The sequence below is a fragment of the Danio rerio genome, chromosome 16, assembly GCF_052040795.2.
Source record: "Danio rerio strain M-AB ecotype USA chromosome 16, GRCz13ab, whole genome shotgun sequence".
NCBI classification, from domain to species: domain Eukaryota; kingdom Metazoa; phylum Chordata; class Actinopteri; order Cypriniformes; family Danionidae; genus Danio; species Danio rerio.
Window position 1 is genome coordinate 51,940,001 of NC_141036.1, and position 22,763 is coordinate 51,962,763.

Consider the following 22,763-nt stretch of genomic DNA (forward strand, 5'->3'; position numbering starts at 1 on the left):
ATTGAGTGGCCAGTAAAATTGACATCATCACTTAACAGTCTTATATTTTAAAAGGGTTTTATATAAAGAGGTTATTAAAATTGTTTACTTTAAGTCTAGTTTTGTTTAAAAGGTGGAACAAAGAATTTGTAAAAATATATATACACACAATATATTTGTGAAATAATATGGAATTAGAACTTAAATCTCAAAGTACACAAAATACTATATAGCAATGAAAACGCAATAATGGTACAATAAAGGTTATTTGGCTTTAAGGCTTGATCCAACTACAAAAACACTAGTGACCAATATCACAACCACAAGTGAACAATAAAATTATAGGAAATAAAAAAATTTATTAATTAATTACTGCTGCTATTCCTATTCCTATTCCTATTCCTATTCCTATTCCTATTCCTATTCCTATTCCTATTCTGGGAAGAAGTGTTCCTCAGCTCTCTAGCTTCAGAGGGCTGTATTTAAAGCCAAAACACTCTGATTCATAATGATTAGCAGCTGGGAGCTAATTAACCTGAGAGCTGGTGAGAGACCAGGGTGGAAAAGCAGGGTGGAGCACAACACAATATGCAGGGCCTACACATAAAATTGTGTTTTAGCGGTAATTAATGCAAAACATAAAACATGACATCTGTAAAAACATGACATCTGTAAAAATGGACTTATCTGTTTTTGCGAAGTCTGGAGTCTAGAGTTTTTGACCAGTCTGTATAGGCTGGAGTATTATTAAATATGTGTCTCATATACTGTATTGTGCCACTTTGCTATCTTTAGACTGACATCTTTCCTCTTCATTAACTATATGAGTGCACCTGCAGATCAAAATTCTGACATTTGAAAGAACCAATGAAGTATAGGTGTCAACACTGTAGGACTTATTTTTATGTGGTGTGTCTTATTGTCTTGGCATCTACATCAGCAATCCATCCATTTGTGCAGTTTACTCATTTTCTCAAGATTTTTTCAGTTCTTCTTTAACTTAAAGTCTTCGTTTACCCCCTTGGTGAACTCCAGTACACCGTCTTTAGGTGTTTTTTTTTCCATTATATTATATTTTTTCATGGTATTGTGCAGTATACCATTTTCAATGATTGTTGCCTTGCTCTCAAATATACCCCTGCCATTTGTCTGTTATTTTCTTTATATGAGCATAATTTCCATCAATACTTCAAGCATTGATGACCTTCTTAATACATTTTCTGTTCTGATCTCAAGTCTGGGCAAACAACTGAGAAAACATCAATCAGAGGCTGCATTTTATGTCATTATGTAGACTTTCAAAGTATTTTACAGTATTTTAAAAATACAAAAGACGCTAAAGTATTTTGATACAAAATATAAAACCATTTTCATAAAGCATGCAAACTTCACACAGAAACACCAACTGACCCAGCCGAGGTTCAAACCAGAAATCTTCCTGCTGTGAGGCGATTTTACATTTTCAAAATGTAAAAAAATTATATATATATATATATATATATATATATATATATATATATATATATATATATATATATATATATATATATATATGTGAACTTGTATTTCATATACTTTGCAGATATTCACATTTTATCACATTTTATATGGCTTGATAGCAAATCATATTTACAGTTATTTGAATACATCATGCACAAAGTATTTATATTTCCATTATTCTGTGTGATATATGTGTACTATAAGATGTGGCCATGTGTATTATTGGTGTTTTTAGGCCTCTAAATACTTTAATGTATCACCACACTGGAGTGAAAATCCTTTTAATAGCGTTCTAGTCATGCTGCTTGCTTTCATATAAGAACCAACTAAATGTGACACTGCATAATAAAAAAAAAAAAAGAATTAAAGAAATATGTCTTTATAAGAGTTATCATTATCTGAAAATGAATATATATATATATATATATATATATATATATATATATATATATATATATATATATATATATATATATATATATAAAATTAAATGATATATTTATAAATTTATTTATATGATATTTATTTGTAATTATATACTGTTTTATATTATATAATTGATTTGGTAATACTTTACAATAACAGTACTTTAATAATGATGTATTAATATGCAAACTAAACATTAGTTTATTATAAATTCATAATTCATGATGGCGACGTGGTGGCACAGTAGTGCTGTTGAATCACAGCAAGAAGGTCGCTGGTTGGAGCCTTGGCTGGGTCAGTTGGTGTTTCTGTGTGGAGTTCTGTGTGCATGTTCTCCCCGGGTTCGCTTGGGTTTCCTCCGGGTGCTTTGGTTTCCCCCACAGTCCAAACACATGCGATACAGTTAAATTAGGCTAAATTGTTCGTAGTGTATGAGTGTCAATGAGTGTGAATGGATGTTTCCCAGAGATGGATTGCAGATGGAAGGGCATCTGCTGCATAGAACATATGCTAGATAAGTTGGCGGTTCATTCTACTGTGGCGAACACAGATTAATAAAGGGAGTTAGCTGAATAGAAAACGAATAATGATTTTATGATAAGCTAATGCATGCAGTAATCATGAACTAACGTAAACTACAACATGAGTCACATGAGTTCATGTGTGAATAACAGCTACCTTAATTACTTGTTAGTACATGCTGTTAATTAATGTATTAATTCACATTTAAGTTTAAGCTAAAAGTAATTAACGTGAACTCATAAGTTGTTAATGTATAATTATGTCATGACTTGGAGGGGCACATTACTATTAACTTATCCTTAACAACTCATGAATTCCTGTTCATGTTTATGCTGCCAGAACAATTTTCTATTGTTATTCAGTGTAAACATACTAGATGGACGTGCATAAGGAGTTCATGAGTAGTTAAGAATGGATTAATGATGATGTGACCCTCCAAGTAAAGTCACAATATAATTACACATTAAGATATCATGAGTTCATGATGGTTAAATTAGGCATAAACATGTACTAACAATTAAGGTAGCCGTTATTCACACATGAACTCGTGACTCATGCTGTAGTTAAAGTTAATTCATGATTGGCATGCATTAACTCATCATTAGTTCATAATAAAGTAATGTTTAGTTAACATATTAATACATCATTATTCATTTAAAGTGTTACCCATGATGAACAAGACATTAAGCAGCAGCAAAACTCTGTTGCTTTGTATTTTGCTGCTTTCGGTTTGTATTTCTTAACGCACTTCCGCGTTCGTTACTCTCTCGTCATGATCTTGGATGATGAGGTAAGGTCACCGTAAGCTCAGCGTAGTGCTTCGGTCACTGCATCATGAATAATTCAAGTAAAACGTAGCTGTGGTGTCACGATGATTGTGTCTGTCGTAGCAGCTTGTAATCCTTCTCGTGAATATTAATGTGGTGATGCGAGCTATCGTTTCGTTACACAATGGCTACGTTGAGCCTACGTCATCTGCTCCACTTCCTTTAAAAGGAGCTCAACATATTTCGCAGCAAGGAATAAACTTATAAACCGTCCTTTTTAATACCAGCTCTGTTAAACCGTCATGAAATGCCCGCTATCCATACTGTTCTCTCATCATAACTTTTTAGCTCTGAAAAAACGATTTCTTGTCAAAATAAAAGTCCCCCATAAACAATAGAAATAAAATGATCCTTCAGCATAAAGAAATGTAAGATAACGCTTATTTACGTCTGTTACAGTGTTAATTAATACGTTAGTTAACAAATTAGTGCTTACAAGAACCATAAATGAACAAATGTAACATTATAATGCTGGAGTTCAGACTATAATAAGGTTTATAATTACACTAACAAATGCTTTGTTAATGGTAAATCATATTAATAAATGGTTAACAAACATGAAAAACATGTAAGTTGAAGCTGGGAATTCCACATACTCTAAAACCTGCATGTTATTCATGCTTGTTCACTAAAAAGACATCTATTTCAGACAGATTCCTCTGGCATCCACAGTTCCTCCTGATGGATGTGGTTCTTCTTCTTCTTTTTCATTTGGTGGTTTACTCTGGATACCGTGGGTCTTGATCATCTCAAACAAACACATTCTGTCTTGGTCACAGATGCGCCAGCGAGACGCGCATAGTCCATAAACAAACCTTTTATAAAATACATAATTTATCCAGGCCTTTTATATATTTATATTTTATATAAAAACTATAAATATACATTTTAATGAAATTTTAAGAACATCATATGCAAAAAAAAAATAAAAAATCTATAGGGTAGGTTACAGGCTAAATAAATGCACCTCGTCAGCTGAACATCACTCTGGTCAACGTACGCCCTTCTGTTTAATGCTTCATAAAGAAAGATGACAGACACAATCTCAATAAACACTTGATGCTTGCTGTCAACTAGGCTAGGTAATTAAGGGCATTTATTATAACATTTATAGGATCTGTTGTTGTCAAATAAGTTTCCTTATAATATTTTTGTTGAAAATCTGTTGTAACCCATGTTTCTGGCTGTTTACAAACCAGTCTCTCCAACGTGGGTATCATAATTAAACGCGGGTTACCAGGGTGATAATTCATTTCTTTGTCTTTAATCTGGAGCATAAACATAACATTCACAAACAGCATTACTACAGCATTGCATCTGCCGAACTTTTCTCCACTTCCTTTTTTTCCCTCTCTCCTACTTTCCGGTGCACCTCCCTTAAAGGAGCCAGAGTACATCAATAAGTTTCACAACTAACAGCTATTAAACTTTGCACCAGACATTTTTTAAAGTAAATAAAAAATCTTTCTAAGTAGATTCAATACCATTTTTACATTTAAGTATTATTTATTCATTCATTTTCTTGTCGGCTTAGTCCCTTTATTAATCCGGGGTCGCCACAGCAGAATGAACCTCCAACTTATCCAGCAAGTTTTTATGCAGCGGATGCCCTTCCAGCCACAACCCATCTTTGGGAAACATCCATACACACATTCACACACACACACTCATACACTACGGACAATTTAGCCTACCCAATTCACCTGTACCACATGTGTTTGGAGTGTGGGGGAAACCAGAGCACCCGGAGGAAACCAACGCGAAGGCAGGGAGAACATGCAAACTCCACACAGAAACACCAACTGAGCCGAGGTTCGAACCAGCAACCTTGCTGTGAGGCGACAGCACTACCTACTGCGCCACTGCCTCGCCCAGTATTAATTAACAAATTATCAATTAAAATAATGAGTAAAATGTAAGGTTACACTGTAGTGTGCCTTATCACCAGTAAAATAACCAGCCTTTGTATTTAATGTATATATTTTCTTCCAATTTATCGCATCCAAACTAAATTGTGGCCAGTTTTACTTATTATACTGTGCTTTGACTGGCTATGTAGTTCAAAAGCAAAATTGTTAGCTATAGTATTGAAAAAATATAATTCACAATGCAAAACCCTGGCCCTGCAGTTATCTCTCTCTGAAAAAAAAATCTTATAGCCTATAGACTACTCGTTTCAGTTTAGGCTATGGGACTAAATTTTTTTTATACTTACACTATTTTATAAAAAACTATCATTTAATCTTATTATAAATTAGCTTATATATATTTATTTATTTGTTAAAAGTGACACGATTCTCCCCAGCTGTTCTTTTTAGGCTTACAGGACCTTGTCACAACAATAAACAGAATAACAACAACCTGCTAATAATAATAATAATAATAAAATATTATTATTATTATTATTATGGTAATATTTGATTACCTGCCACTATAAGCAAAACCTTAAAATAGGTGTCATTATGTCCCAGTTTGCATATCTCTTACTGGCTGTTATAAAATTAAGTAAATGCACGAGATGAGCCGCAATTCTGTTTCCCTCTAACATACAAACATTTATTTTATATATGAAAGACAATTGCAGCACACCTTGAGTGCATGCATATGTTTTTTTTATATATATAACTGCCAGAAACCATTTTGAGGTTGTGCCTATAGGCAGTTGGTCAAATAATAACAATAAGGCTATTAATAAAGAAAGTTGTTATGTTCATGGCTGTGACAACATCCCGAAAGCCTAAAAAGAAAAGCTGGTGGGAATTGTGTTGGTTTTAACAAATGAATAAATTAATAAGCTAATTTATAATATGCTTAAACCATCTTTTTTTTATTAGCCACACTTTATTCTGTGTGTGTGGTTGCTATGACCCAGATGTGTAGCCAATGAAAAAAAATGCTTAAACATTAAAATGTAAGGTTTAGAAAATTAAAGTATAGAAAATAAAATTCAGAGGGAGAGACAGTACTGTTACTGCAGACCAGGGTTTCGTTGCATTGTAAATTATATTTTTCCACACTATAGGCTATGCAGTGCAACAACTAACAATTTTTCTTTTGAAATAAATAGCCAGTCAAAGCATGGCACATTCCAGTATTATGATATTAGCTTATAATAATAATTGTCAGGAATCCTTCTGGACAATCAGATTCATTCACTGCACCTGCACAGCCCCAATCACCAGACCAATCACCAATCACCTTCTCCTGTTGCTCATCATCGCTCACACTACATAAGCCTGTAAGCCTGGAACAATCACTCATTTATGGTCTGATTTATTTGTTATTACCCAGACTCATTTCTCTACAGTGTGACAGTAATTACCTGATAATGTAGCCTGCCTACCTGCTCACCAGTTTGTTATCCTGTCTGTTATCTTGTCCTGTGAATCCTGTACGGTGTTTACCTCCACTGGCATCATCTTGTTTCAGTTACAACCCAAAGTTAAGTTCTGTTTGTTTGTTTTCTTTTTGTTGGTATTGATGATATTTTTTTTTCTGAACAACCTCAAAATTGTTTAAAGTATCATTAAATATTCATTCTCTGTTAATCTGCCTTTGTCTTCTCTCTGATCCATAATAATAATAATAATAATAATAACAGTAGTAGTAGTAGTTATAGTTATTTATAATAATATTAGACATTTGTTTGGACGTGCTCTTTTCAAGCAGCATTTTTTTTTTAATTCTGCAGGCTGTTCGCTCTGGCAGCTGGTCAAATATTTGTTAGCTAGCCTATCATTAAAAAGCAGAGTTATTCTGCAATCAGGTTATGTGCTCCATCAGGCACAATCTTAATAGTATCTTGTAGTGTGCTATATGCCACAGTTTTCTTTGTCTTGTAGTGTGTGCACGTTTAAGGTTTGTGTGCACTGTAACCAGATTTCATTATCCGTTGGGATTTTAAAATTCCTGTAACAAGTTAGGAGAAAATGAAAGCACATTAGAATGAGGAAAAATCAGATGCTTATGACAATCTTTAACATAATGACAAATTAAAAATGTAGCAAACAAATGACAGGGGTTTGTGACCCAATTACAGTGGAGCATTAAAGAAACCCTTATTTCCCACAGAACAAAAGAAATCATCTATTCATGGGCAGGAACAAAAACATACACTTGTATCTTTCTTGTATCTTCATATTATGTGCAATATTTACATTTCTAGAGAAGCCCGTTTTAAACTGTTTTGATTATTACTGACATTTATCATTCATTGCGCTGGTCACTTTAAATGAGCCAGGGCAGGCTTTACAAGCTCTTTGCAGCACTGACCTTGTTCCCAGATCACTTCGGAAGAACGAACTTGGTTGGATGAATGATAGAAGAAACTCATTGTGAGAAAGAAGATGCTCTGTGCATGCCTAACCACAATTTTTTTTTTTTTTGAGAGTCGCCGAATTGTGCCAGCCTGTTAAGATGAAAAATTGCTTACAGCACCTTTAATATTTTAAAGAAAGTATTGAAGTTTGCATAAGTAACAATTGATCGACCCATATCACTTATATAAACTATAAGAAATAAGACTTATGACTACAGAAGAATTTTTGTTTTATTGGATACTGTGGCATAATACTGTGAAAATGTCCTTGGTTAGTTAAAGATAATGTGGGAAATATTATTTTAAATTCACTTCATATTGAATTGACCTAAACTGCATGTGTTACCCACTACGTTGCAAAGTTACCATGGACCATTTGAGTTTAAGTTCTTGCATGCAGTTTTCATAAGCTAATGAATGAAAAAAATGACATTCAGTTAAAGATTCAATAACTCTTTTAAAAAGAAAAAAAAAGTTTGATTAGATTAATCACCTTTAGAGAATTAAGTTACACATTTAGATGGTGATTTGTCGCCATCTATTGTCGTTATGTCATTTCTACATATTTTAGTCATATTTTGAGTAATGAATCATTTTTTCGACTTTTTGTCTTGTAATTTGATTTAGTATATCATAACTTGGGCTGTTCTTACCAGGCAGAAAAGAGCTTACAGTTTTATCAAAACTTGTCAATTATTTATTGTCAATTGTTTGCACACAAGAGTGTTTTGTCTTGGTGATTTGGAGCTTCCAGTACAGAGACCAAAAGTATATAGTGTAAAGTTTTGCAAACAATAAATGTATAAAAAGTTCAAATAAAAAAAAAAACTCTCAAGTGCCATTTAGAAATCACTAAATCAGACACAAGAAGACTGCAGTGGACAGTCAGGTTAGCGGAGAGGATTATTGCTTTGCACCTGCCCAACCTCCAGATCTCTACACATCTTTATCTCTATAGATCTTTTTTTATTAGATTAGTTGCTTATTGTTTTTAGTCATACATATACACAACCCTTATTGTATATGATTTTGTAACCAATGTTTTATTATTTAATTTATCCACTTATGTCATTCTGTGTTCTTGTGTTGATTTGTATATACTGTATGTTTGTGTTCCTGAAAAAAAAGTGTGTTTGCACACACTTGTCAAATTAATCTCATTCTGATTTCTCTGCACACATATTTCAAAGAAATCACAGCAGCTGAATAACAAACATTATTATTTTACATTATTATGCCATCAAACATAACATTACAGAAGATGTCTGGCCTTTTATAATGCTAAATATCTGCTACAGATCATTGACTGCAAAGCATTTATTGTGATTTAAGTGAAATTACTTTACACATATTATAATAAGTAGGTTAATTGGAGAAATTAGTAAATGATAGCACTTTAAAAATGAGACTAGTTAAAAAAAACGTGTTAACACGTAAATTGCGTGTTAACACGTAAATGACGTGTTAACACGTACCAACGTGTTAACGCGTAAATGACGTGTTAACGCGTAAATTACGTGTTAACACGCAATTACGCGTTAACACGTTTGTTGCAGACGTTTTGGCCCCAACGGCCTTCCATAATTAATGAACTCAAGTACGGAAAAGGCTTGGCTACGAATGCTAAATAGATTACGTAACTAGACGCTCCAGGAAGGTTACCATGCAACGTCAGCGTGCCGATTAATATTAATAAGCCCATCCTTCGCCGTAGTAGGAATCGTTAATTTCGCCTGTAGTAGGGTTGCACCCCGTTACACGTCACACGCGCCTTCGTTACAGGGTGAAGATACAGGCAATGTCACACAGCCCTCCTCATCGTCACGACTAGAAATTCGCCGTATCTTCTGCAAAATAATTCTTGACAGCATTTGGGGAGAAATAATAACCGAAGCGCACTGGTGAGTGATGTTTAATGCTAATTAATTAGCGTTTTGAAGCTGATTTATAATCATAATTCTACATAAATTTGATTTAAATCGCTCGTACATGATTTAAATACCTCATTTATGTATAAATAATTGTCATATGTTGTATGTTTACGCTTCAGAAATGAGATTCAGTCATTTGGAAATTGATGTGAGCTCATCAGTGATGGATGCAGACATAATGTTAATCAAAAATAATAATGTTTGTTCATAATTATAACAGAGAACGTAATTTATTGCGTATAAAATATTTAATGGCGATGTTTTATCATTTAGCACATCATCTTGAGACATTAAAATTAATTTTTTCCTCCACACAAGCAGATTTTTTTCTCTGTGGAAAAAACCGCTGTGGTTTTCCTCTCAGGACGATATTTGTTGTTTATTTAGCATATTTATGTTAAGCTATAATTGTCATAGGTTGAAGAATAGATTAAAATAGGAATTCATGAAAAAGCAATGAAGCCATAGAGACACAAGGCACCTTAAGCCTCGCCCCTTCACCTAATATCTCCATCAGAATAAGGCTGATTGGGTTTTCCATTCCATTTTCCTCACTGAATGATTTTGGCACAGTATCGAGTTTAATAGATAAATTCTCAATTGATTAAACACGGGAAATATATATTTAAGCGATGTTTGTAGCGCGCAATGTCTTGAAGCATATAAATGACCTTGCAGCAGACATGAAGAATGGAAACCTGCTCCATGTGTGTGTGTGTGCGCGCGCGCGTGTGTGAGTGTGAATCTGCTCGATGATTTATTCCACAGCTGATTGCATTTAGTCTTGTCACGACAGCATGTGCCATTTCATGTGCTTTTGACGGAATTGACAGTGAAGATCTACATGTGTCCGTGTCACTCGGTGAAATAAAGGCTTTGAGCTGGAAATGGCCAACCAATCCCTGCTGAGTGCCACGCAAATATTGTGCTTAGGTTGTGTGGAGATTAGTATTTGGCAGTTCTGAATAGGCAAAGCGTAATTGTGGTTTTGATTGAGGTTTACGTTGTTACGACTGTTAGTATGCAGATTGTGCATTGGTGTATCTGTAGTAGCCTGTGTACCCTAATTTTGGTTGTATATTGACAGAATATATGCAAATAGCTGTTTAGTAGATTTCACATTTAAAAATTGGTGGTAGGCTCTTAGTACTTATATTTTAATTTGTGTGTTTGATAGTATTTTTAGAATGTAGAGATTTGTTTGAATTTTTTATTTTATTTTGTTTTACCCTAAATGGTTTTATTTTGTTATTTTTTATACTATTTTACTTTAATTTGTCATTTCATCATGGTAAAAATGTTAAAGTTATATATATATATATATATATATATATATATATATATATATATATATATATATATATATATATATATATATATATGTGTGTGTGTGTGTGTGTGTGTGTGTATATATTTGTGTGTGTATATATATATATATATATAACTTTAACATTTTTACCATGATGAAATGACAAATTAAAGTAAAATAGTATAAAAAATAACAAAATAAAACCATTTAGGGTAAAACAAAATAAAATAAAAAATTCAAACAAATCTCTACATATAGTTGAAGTCAGAATTATTAGCCGCCTTTGAATTATTTTTTCTTTTTTAAACATTTCCCTAATGATGTTTAACAGAGCAAGGAAATTTTCACAGTATGTCTGATGATATTTTTTCTTTTGTAGAAAGTCTTATTTGTTATATTTCGGCTACAATAAAAACAGTTTTTAAATTTTTTAAAAAACATTTTTGGGTCAAATTTTAGCCCCTTTCAGCTATATATTTTTTCGATAGTCTACAGATCAAACCATCGTTATAGTTGCCTAATAACTTGCCTAATTACCCTAACCTGCCTAGTTAACCTAATTAACCTAGTTAAGCCTTTAAATGTCATTTTCAGCTGTATAGAAGTGTCTTAAAAATATCTAGTCAAATATTATTTACTGTCATCATGGCAAAAATAAAATAAATCAGTTATTAGAAATGAGTTATAAAAACTATTATGATTAGAAATGTGCTGAATTTTTTTCTCTGTTAAACAGAAATTGGGGGAAAAATAAACAGGGAGGCTATGAATTCTGACTTCAAGTATACATATACATATGTGTGTGTGTGTGTGTGTGTGTGTAAAAAGTGAAGGTATAAGATTAAAAAAAATTATATATATATATATATATATATATATATATATATATATATATATATATATATATATATGTGTGTGTGTGTGTGTGTGTGTGTGTGTGTGTGTGTGTATGTATATAACAACAATAATCCAATAGAATAAATAAAATATCATTCTTGTTTTTTTTATTCAAAGTAAAACTAAATAAATATATATTAATTATAGAGAAATTTCAGAAAAAATACATTCATCAGTTGAAAATAAAATGTTGAAAAATAACCATAAAATCTTCCATAAAAAGCTTCCATAAAATAAAAAGTATAATGTTGATTTTTGTCCCTAAAAAGTGTATACATACATGCATATGTGTGTGTTTGTGTGTGTGAGAGAGAGTGAGTGTGTATAATCAATCATAAAAAAGTACATTAAATATAATCAAAATATAATAATTATAATGATAATAGGCCAGCACTGTGGCGCAGTGGGTAGCACAATCGCCTCACTTCAAGAAGGTTGCTGTTTCGAGCCTCGGCTGGGTCAGTTGGCATTTCTGTGTGGAGTTTGCATGTTCTCCCCATGTTCGTATGGGTTTCCTCCGGGTGCTCCGGTTTACCCCACTAGTCAAAAGACATGCACTATAGGTTAATTGAATAAGCTAAATTTTCTATATTGTATGTGTGTGAATGAGTGTATGGGTGTATCCCAGTAATGGGTTGCAGCTGGAAGGGCATCCGCTGCGTAAAACATATGATGGATAAGTTGGTGGTTCATTCCCTTGTAGTGACCCCAGATTAATAAAGGGACCAAGCCAAAAATAAAATTAATGAATGATAATAATAATAATAACAATAATAATAATAATAATAATAATAATAATAATAATAATAATAATAATAATAATAATAATAATAAATATAATAATAAAATAGAATAAAAATATAATTAATGTTCTATTATAAGAAAAACTAAATAAATATATTTGAAATGTAAAGAAATAAAATAATAAAAAACAAAAATGAACAAAACTGTTGCATAAATACATTTTTCACATCACACTTTTCTGACTGTGATGTGCAATAACACAGATCATTAGTTTAAGAAGCTGTTTCATATATATCAGTTCAGTTTAAAAGTGACCAAATGTAGACCTTCAGAGCAGAGCAGTTTGTCCTAATGTGAATTGATCTGCAGTGGTTTGAGCTCCGGTCCTCTGGTGGCTCCATCGGAGCTTCTGCTGCTCAGGATTGCAGCTGTTTCTCAATCATTGTGTGCTCGGAGCGCTGTGCTGCTCTTTTCAACACTAACCTTGAGAGGAATCCTCAGAGGAGAAGACAGAGAAACAGGGTCAGAGAAAGGCTTTCACGTCTCTGATCTCTGCTGCTGATGATGGTTTATCTGACTGGGCCATCGTTCACAACTCATTCAGGAGTCAGGAGTTGGATAAGCGCTTGAGTTTGGTGCAGACAGGGCCTAAAATTAACACTCGCCAAGAGCCAAATGCTAGTAAAAATCAATGCTGGCGAGGGTATGAAACAGAGTTACTCACCAGTTGGCTGGTACCTGCGAACATGATATGGTTTAGTAAGATTTAAAAGTAACAAATATTGGGATGTACTGTAATGATGTCAATATTTATGATGAGCTATGGTCTTTCAGTCAACACTGCTGCACATGATCTCCATCTCTGTTAATGCTGTGTGTTTGAGTCACTATAGTTGGTATTTAAAAATGCAACTGACATCTTCACAATCTTGCAATGAGAACCATTTATAAAAAGAGCGCTATATCAAGAGGAGTTTCTCTGTGATTTTCTGCCAAAATAAAAGTTCTTTAGTTTACCTTTTAAATGAATAATAATAACTAAATGTTGGATTTAGTAATTTTATTGATGTTATTTAAAATATTAGCGGTAAAAACAATTAATAATATTGCTAAATGCCGAACAATTTGGTAGTTTTGTAGTGAACGTTATTGAGTTCATTTGTATTTTATGAAACCATAGTAATAACACCATTGATAATAATAATAATACAAATAATAATAATAATAATAATAATAATAATACTAAAAAAATGGCAAACTATTAAGTATTCCCCATAATTTTTAGGCCCTGTGCACAAATTTCACGAATTGGCGAAAACAAAAACTGCACAAATACATACCTTCCGGGACGTATTTCGCGGTCTCCAGAAACATCCGCGGGACTACGTTTTCAGAATGAGCCTGGTTTGGACCGTTCCTATGGTATATGTAAGATGTTTTATTTACATTTTTTAGGACAACAGTATCTCCAGCTGAAAAGATCTCCAAAAAAGTTTAAATTGTAATGAAATCTGTGTTTTAGTGACTAATGAAGAGAGCAGAATCAATGATTCATTTGGATTATTTAGCCTGACATGATTGCTGCTCCAAACTATTATAAATGTTTCTCAAAATTAAATATATTGTGTAAAAAGGGAAAAAAAAGTTTTAGATTTTTTTATCCAGTGTTAATCAAAGGCGGCAACACCAAGGCTCCAAAAATACAAATTTATTAAATTAAAAAGGCTGACATCAGACATCATCAGACCGGGTGGCTCGAAACATTACACGCTTTGTGTCAGCCTTTTTAATTTAATAAATTTGTATTTTTGGAGCCTTGATGTTGCCGCCTTTGATTAACATTAATTAGCACTTTTTGCGGTTTTGGCTGAGCACCCAGTTAAGAGAGATGTGCGTGCTTTTGTACAGTTTTTTCAGATTTTTTTATCCAGACATTTAAAACGAGTATATTTTAGAGCAGTAATCACAAAACCATCAAACCATGACCTTTTATACAAGGTTATCATACCCTCATAATCTTATACCGGCCCATACCCATTCAGCTATCATCCTGTTTTCTACATGTGGTTTGTCGAGCCCACTCACCTGTGTCAATCACACTCAGAATTTCCTAATGTTTTGAGGTATTCAGAATCGCACAATGTTTTAATCAACAGATACTAACCTTTGTCAAACTCTGCTAATTATATCATGTGTACAATCAAAGTAATGTATATTTACAGAGTAAAGCTTGAAATCTGAAGCTCAGAAGAGCTATGTGTAAATATAAGTCTCATTCCCCCCAGTTTGAACTCAGATCTATATATTAATCTCCCAGCATGCCTTCAGAGAGATGCTGCCAGTCTCTTTGAAGTGAAAGTGACATCACAGTCTTCTATATATATATATTTTTACGAACATTTTTCAAGGTTAGACTCAAATGTCCTCAGTTTCACAGCAATGCTAATGGAGGGTGAGGGGATTCTTTAAAACCGCAGTATGCTTACAGTAGGTTCAGAGTCAGCATAGAACCGAATCATAATCTCTCGCCCATTAATCCCTGCAGTTAAATATACGAGCTCTTGGGGTATTCTCATTTTAAATTTTATTCACCAACATGTTGAGTAGCACGTCTAACTGTTTTATAGGCCAGGGTCAAAATTTAAAGGTGTTTGCAGGCAATTTTACATCTGTGTGTACGGTATGTTCAAATGAGCCAGGAAATTCTGAAAGAAATAATGGAGAGGAGATTCAGTCTTCAGGATGTTTTTATGTTTAATTGTGTGATGATAGCTGTTTTGTTTGTAAATTTTTGTGTAATTTACACAAGCACGGTTTAAATGAAGATCGTTTTAAGCACTCCCTGGTTTTTGATGGAATCTTGCATGGACAAAACCAGGGGCATTGCTAGACATAAAGCTCTACTGGGGCACAGCTCCCACCCTCCAAAAAAAAATAAAAAATAAAATTCAAAACATGGAGAGTCTCAAAAACCCTTTTGTATGAGGAACTACTTTCTTCCGCATTGGATTCAAATCATAAGCTGACACTTGAGCAAGCTGAGCAAGCATCTTTTAAACTTTAGATTTATAGTGTCTTTTGTTGCTGGCTGTGTGTGGGCGGAGTAATACACAAAGAGTAAAGAGGCTGTACGGGTGCTCGAAATTAACTTCTTTACTTGGTAGCTCCAAGTGCCATATATATATAGCACCAGAGCTATATATATATATATATATATATATATATATATATATATATATATATATATATATATATATATATATATCTGAGCAAAAAAAATAAATTTTTAACTACATTTATTCTAGCCGAAATAAAACAAATAAGACTTTTTCTAGAAGAAAAAAATATTATCAGACATACTGTGAAAATTTCCTTGCTCTGTTAAACATCAATTGCGTACTATATATAAATAAGGGGGGTTTAATAATTCTGATTGCAAATGTGTATATATATATATCCTAATTGTAACTGGAAAACAATCTAAAGACACAAGTGGAGTGATGCTAAGATAATTTAAGAAATCTTTTGCATGGATATAAATTTTATTTAAATGAAATTCTATAGACAATTCTATCGAATACAAAAAGATGGTTTATAGAATTATCTGTTGTGTGATGTCTTACACCCGACTCGTGGATGAGAATTAGGTTGATTAAGTCTTACCTCACTAGCTCGTCATGCCTCCTTTTTGCTTCATTCAAAAAATCAGGAGCCATGCTTAGTCTAAATAAGTTCACCATCATATTATTTAAACTTTGTTTTGACGACTTGCAAAACTCACTGCATGTTAACACCGCATTGCTCACCTCCATTTTTCGGCATACATATTTAAAACCAAGACTTACACCAGGAGCAGAGCAGTGCGTTAAGCAAGAGTGGTGCGTTTTTTTCTGCGCACATGCTCAGTTTGCTTTTTGATTAAACTATGTTGCTTTTACACGTTGGTTCGGTTACACATAATGACTTTATTCTGGGATTACCACACTTAATATATACAATTGCATATAAAGTAAGTCTTAAAGCATTTACTGGGGCACTGGCAGTTTTTACTGGGGCACGTGCCCCAGTGAATGGGGTCTAGTGAGTCCCCTGGACAAAACCCATCTGAACGTGTCGATATTTACTATATTGTGATATTAAACATGCTTCATGTGGGTTACATTGATATCATGGGTGTTTATTCATTTTCCTTCGGCTTAGTCCCTTATTTATCAGGGGTTGCCACAGTGGAATGAACCGCCAACTATTCCAGCATATGTTTTACACATCGGATACCCTTCCAGCCGCTACCCAGTACTGTGAAACACCCATATTAGTCCCTCTCATTCACACATTCATACACAACGGCCAGTTTGGTTGATTTAATTCACCTATAGGAGGGCTTATGTTTGTACTGTGGGGAAAACCGGAGGAAACCCATGCCAACACAGGAAGAACATGCAAACACCTCACAGAAATGCCAACTGACCCAGCCAGGACTTGAACCAGTGATCTTCTTGCTGTGAGGCGACAGTGCTAATCACTGAGCCACCGTGCCACCCGTGATAATATAATAGCAGTTAATCACAACAAGAAAAGCCTACACCCATCCAAAAGTGGCTGAGTCCAGTTTGCGCTGGACTTTGTGTTTTGGGCTGAGGGGATGCTTATGTAGCAGCGTGTTGATGCTGTGTTCACCGAGGGCTAACGTGACTCACATCGGCTCCGTCCTCTCCTGAGAGACTTGCCGTTCAGATGCTTCAACCGTCCACACTCATTCCCAGATCCATTAACTCAAGGCTTCTGCTGTCACTTTTCCTCTTTGAAATACACCAGACGCTGTGAGCTTTGGCCTTGTTAGAAAGGGGTTTATCTTGCGAAGCAGATGTCAGAGACAGCCAGTGGGTTTAAAAGTGTGTTTAAATTATCACCCTGTGTGAGATTAAAGTTCAAACAAGAAAAAAAAATGATGATGGTGGACTGAAGGTAAAGCATAAAATGTTGGGGAACACTTTAGAACAGAGGTGGGCAAACTACGGCCCGCAGGGAGTTTTTTAAATGGCGCTGAACACTTTCATCCAGCCCGCGAGGGAGTTCTTAATATGCTGCTTCTGAGTAACAGTTTGGTTTCAGAATTAGTAAATTAATAATGCAATACAAGTGAACGCCATTTGATGGCAGTATTGCACGTGGTACAGTTAGTGCAACCAGTAGAATCAGAACACACTCTCGGATATTAAAATACACTCGACTGTTAATGACTGAAAATGAGTCGGGCAAAAAAGTGAAGTTTATTCATAAACTAATTTCGAGAGGATCACGTGCTTATGCCAGTCTCACATTTGCTAATCACTATCTTCCAATCATATGAGCCCTAAGCTACTATAAGTAGCCACAGTTTTCAGTTCACTTTATCTTCGTTTGGAAGAAACCCCCCTCCTCCCCTATTCTCCTCCTTTACCTGTGATCAGGCGGCACGGCGGCCCAGTGGTTAGCACTGTGAGCCACACAGCAAGAACACTGCCGGCCCTGGTTCCACAGGACCGGTGGGTGTTTCTGTGAGGAGTTTGTATGTCCTCCCCGTGTCCGCGTGGGTTTTCCCCGGGTTCTCCGGTTTCCTCCCACCATCCAAAGACATTCAACATGCATAACAATCAAGCTTGTCTAATCCCTTGCGTTCCCTTAGCTACCGCAGCAGGGGAGTTCTGAGATTCACCGAGCTCAGGCTCCCCTCTTGCTCTGCCAACGGGAGGAAGCCCCGGGCTCGAGGAGCCCTTGAGCTCGGGGCTCTCTCCCGGGACAGCATGCCAAACAAGCTTTTGTAAATCATCAGCTAAGTGTGAACTCTTGAAATAACAATAATTGAGTGTTTTAATTTTCATTTATTTTTAATTATTGTATTTTTATTTTATCTTTTTTCCTATTATTATTATTATTTATTTATTTATCTATTTATATATTTTTAATTTATTTTATTTATTTATTTATTTTATTTTTCTTACAAAATTTGAGTACTACTGTGTAGTAAATACACCTGACAATAATGCACATAATTTTTATACCACCTAAGTTCACATACTGAGATACCAATGTACCTTGAAATGCCGTATGATTGTACTCAATTGAATGTTCAAAATAAACATAAAGTTGCAAAAAAAGAAATAACAATAATTGACTCTGAATGTCGTGTGTTTAGGGAAGAATTAACAACAAAATACTTCTTCACCAATATCAGAAGGTCTAATATGCAAAGAAAGTTCGGTGTGCCGATCACACAGAAAGCGCATTTACGCTCCAAACACGCGAGGTGCACCCACTGCCTTTTTGTAGACAAGAAAAAAAGGAGCGCGGTGCGCTTTTTTATGACGTTAGGCAACGCCTGAATCAGCTGGGTATTTTGCGAGAGTGTTGCTGTTGATATTTATGTAACTTTATTTTCAGGCTCATTGTTCACATTAACACAAAATAACATGACTTTGAATAACAAAGATTAAGATTCTTCTTCCGTTTTATCTCATAGTTTTATGTTTGATATGAGCATATTAATGCATATTAAGACAAGCTCAAATGAGATTGTTGTGAATTTGACTCAAATTATGTAATAATTGCTGGTTAAATGTGTTGATTTTGGTCAGAGAGTATATTTTCCATGCATATCTCCACTTTAAAAATTTTTTTTTATCAAGTTTTATGATGTTTTTTGTATCATTTAATCATTTTTTTGTATTTTTGTATCATTTTATCAAGTTTTATGATGTTGATCTGTATTACACACCTGAAACTTGCCTACAGCACTTATTCATGGTTGCTCTTACAGTTGTGTAAATTGCTTCCTTGTCCTCATTTGTAAGTCGCTTTGGATAAAAGCGTCTGCTAAATGACTAAATGTAAATGGATATGTATATTCTAAAAGCAGTGCAAATTAGATGGTTGTAAATTTGACTGAATAGTAAACTTTAATAATTATTTTAATGTGTTAAAATGAGATTTGTTTTTTATCAGACAATAGCTTTTCTATTCTGCACTGTAAAAATTATTACATTATTATTATTATTATTATATTTTATAAGGGATTATTTTATTGCTTTATGATGATTGATAAGTAAGTATCAATAGCAGTGCAAATTCATTTGACTTGTAAATTTGACTCAATAATAACTATTAAAAAAATCAGTTCTGTGTTAATGTGACATGTTTCTGTCTGATATTACATGTTCTCTGCATAATGCCTTTATAAATTAGAGTTTGGCGATGTCGACCAATTTGGCATCGTACGATGTTTAATATGAAACATCGCGATGGATGATGACATTGTCGTCATTGGTGGCGGTGAATTAATTATGAATAATTAATGAATTCATAAATAATTAATTATTTGTATCCTACCGTTTAAACTATCTGACCCGCATGGTCTTTGTTTTAGCCATAACCAAATCATAAATGAATAAAGATAAGTTACACACATAATTATCACCTGTCAATCACTTCATCTGCGGGACTCGTGAATAGGCAGAGTGATCTGTATTGTTATAACGGCGTTGACAAACTTGGTTGGTACAAAAGGTGCACAACCAACAGGAACCAGCCAACAGTATTTGAGGTTTTCGTTAAAATTACTAAGTACAAGCTTGAAAGCGTAAGATTGAACCAGTCTACTGACCCCTCAGGCGCATGACAGTGTGTATGTGTGTGTGTGTGTGTGTGTGTGTATGTGTGTGTGTGTGGTCATGTGATGTGCGTTTTCAGCAGTAGTGTGGACTAGAGTGGGCTGCTCAGAAATGCTAGGTGAAACGCTAGTGTGGATTTGGATCGTTTTCGCTCTAAAATGCCATTAAAAACAAAGACATATTAGTGTAAACAGGGCCTGGGAGTGTATTTTTCACGATCGGATTTGCAACGGGGGTGGGGTGGAGAATTGCGATGCCGGCTCAGCATCGTGGTGTCTGTCGGCCATCGCCGATGGACGATGGCATCGTCTATCGGCCCAACCCTATTATAAATAAAAGTTGTGTTTTGAAGGATTTGACATGTGGCCCTTCACTTGGTTTGCAAAACTTGATGTGGCCCTCAGGTTTGAAAAGTTTGCCCACCACTGCTTTAGAATAGTGCTTTATTAGTTAATCATCCAGTAGGTGATTTGGCTAAAGGCCTCCCCTGCTGTCCAAAGCCACACCTCCTGCAATCATAAGTGCGCACTTCAAAGATGACAGAGACCCACTTGATCATGTCATTCGCCAGTTAGAAAACGTCTTAGTACTTTATAATACTACAATTCCCAATGAAAAACTGTATTATATCTAGCACGTTTTCAGTTGAGTAGCAAGCAAAACTTGTCATAATGTTCAATATTTCATGCAAGTATCGCTGGTCTCACTCTCTCATGCGCTTTGTCCTAAAGCAACTACTGTATGCTTAGTGATTGGCTGACGGGCTGCAGGAATTACACTTATTACTAAGCCATACTTACATGCTGTTTTAGACTAAATATTCAGAGTAGCTGTAAAAAAAATATAGGGAGCGCGTCACAGGTTGTCATTGTTTAAAAATGCAGATCCAATGTGATGTGAATATAAAAGCAACTTCACCTCAGAAAAGTAGGCTGGATGGAATAGTGCTTATGACTGATGTCTTGTTATTAAACTAAATAAAAATCAACATTATCAATGCTGTTAAAGGACCTTATGAAATTGAAAATAGTCACATCAATCTTTCACAAGTAGATTTCAGTGGCTGAACAACACTTCTGTGCATATATCCCATTCATGAAAGAACAAAATCTACATCAGCTTTGCATGATTAACATACTTTTAAAACAGAACATTACCTGTCTAAAAGAAATACTTCAGCCATGGTGTCATCCTTCCTCCAGCGTGCAAAAGTAACTCCAATATTGATTCAGGTTTTTATAATAATAATAATAATAATATTACATTTTATTTAAAGGCGCCTTTCTAGCAACTCAAGGACACCGTACAATCAACAAGAGCAATAAAACAACAAGAGAAATAATAAAATATACACAGCAATAGTGCAAATAAAATTAAGTATTAAAAGCCATCCTAAATAAGTGGGTTTTGAGTCTTGATTTAAACAGTGTAAGGGAGTCAATGTTTCTGATGGCAGGTGGTAGTGAGTTCCAAAACCGCGGAGCAGAGCGGCTGAATGCTCTGTTAGTTGAAAGCCAAGTTGAAAGCCAAGAAGAGGGAACAAACAAGTGGAGGGAGGAAGAAGATTGCAGGGTGCGAGAAGGAACAGAAATGTGGATGAGGGCAGACAAATATGGTGGGGCGAGATTGTGGATGGCTTTGAATGGTAACATCAAGATTTTAAAGTCAATTCGAAAATGAACAGGTAACCAATGAAGCTGCTGCAGGACAGCGGTGATGTGATGAGAAGAAGGGGTTCTGGTGATGATACGGGCAGATGAGTTCTGGACCAACTGATAAAGTTTTGATTCAGCATTTGTTTTTACCTCTGGCACTCACATGTGCACATGAACGGAGTGTGCTGTCATACAGATCTATATTTGCTGATAGACAGTTTGGGCTTCTTACCAGAATGATGGGAATTGTCTACTTGACAATATTTAATTGGACAAACATTTTTTAGTCTCATGCCTCACCCAGAATTTAAAGAGCCCATATTATACATGAAATAGGGTCATATCTTGGTTGTAAGGGTCTCCAACAACAGTTTAATATGCATGCAAGGTCAAAAAACACTTTCGTGGTCTTATAATCTGCATTTATTTTTACCTAATTATCCCAGTGACTCCTGTATGAATCGTCCAGTGATTCATTTGTTCCCAAACCCCTCCTTAGCACGAAGCTAATCTGCGCTGATTGGACCAATGACAGCCTGTTGCGATTGGTCGACTGCCTTCAGTCAGAGAGTGAAATGCCAAACAGCTAATCAGCAATATAAAAGTAATCACAGTTCATACACGCTCGATAGTGTAGGCGTGGATTTTAGCTGCCAGTGGGTCAATGTAAATACAGACTATGGACTTGAAAATTCAGACGACTAACTATTTTATTGAGCAAAAACTCCAAAAACAGTTGAGATCTCCTAGCTTTTCACTCTGCTATTTTCACAGACACACACACACATATTGCACACACACACACACACACACACACGCGCACTTAACCCTGCTCCGGACCACAACGCGCGCGCACACACACACAAACACACACACACAAACACACACACCTCCGGACGACAGCGCGCGCACACGCACACACAGACACACACAATGCTCCTCTTCCACGGAGCTCCGTTAACAAAGCAGCACGCGTCGCGTTTTTAACGTGACTTTGCACGCGATAAGA

The 22,763-nt window shown here is 34.9% G+C and overlaps 2 protein-coding genes across 2 annotated transcripts in view; both read left to right on the plus strand.

The window, feature by feature from the left end:
- The window catches only part of LOC147840416 (uncharacterized), a 976,031-nt gene that overhangs the window by 230,136 nt on the left and 723,132 nt on the right, over positions 1-22,763 (plus strand). The gene's annotated exons all lie outside the window — the stretch shown is intronic.
- Positions 9,336-22,763, plus strand: part of sv2a (synaptic vesicle glycoprotein 2A) — a 91,163-nt gene continuing 77,735 nt past the window's right edge. Inside the window, exon 1 of the mRNA XM_087288040.1 lies at positions 9,336-9,473. The gene's annotated coding sequence lies outside the window, so the exon portion shown is untranslated. The remainder of the gene's footprint in view (positions 9,474-22,763) is intronic.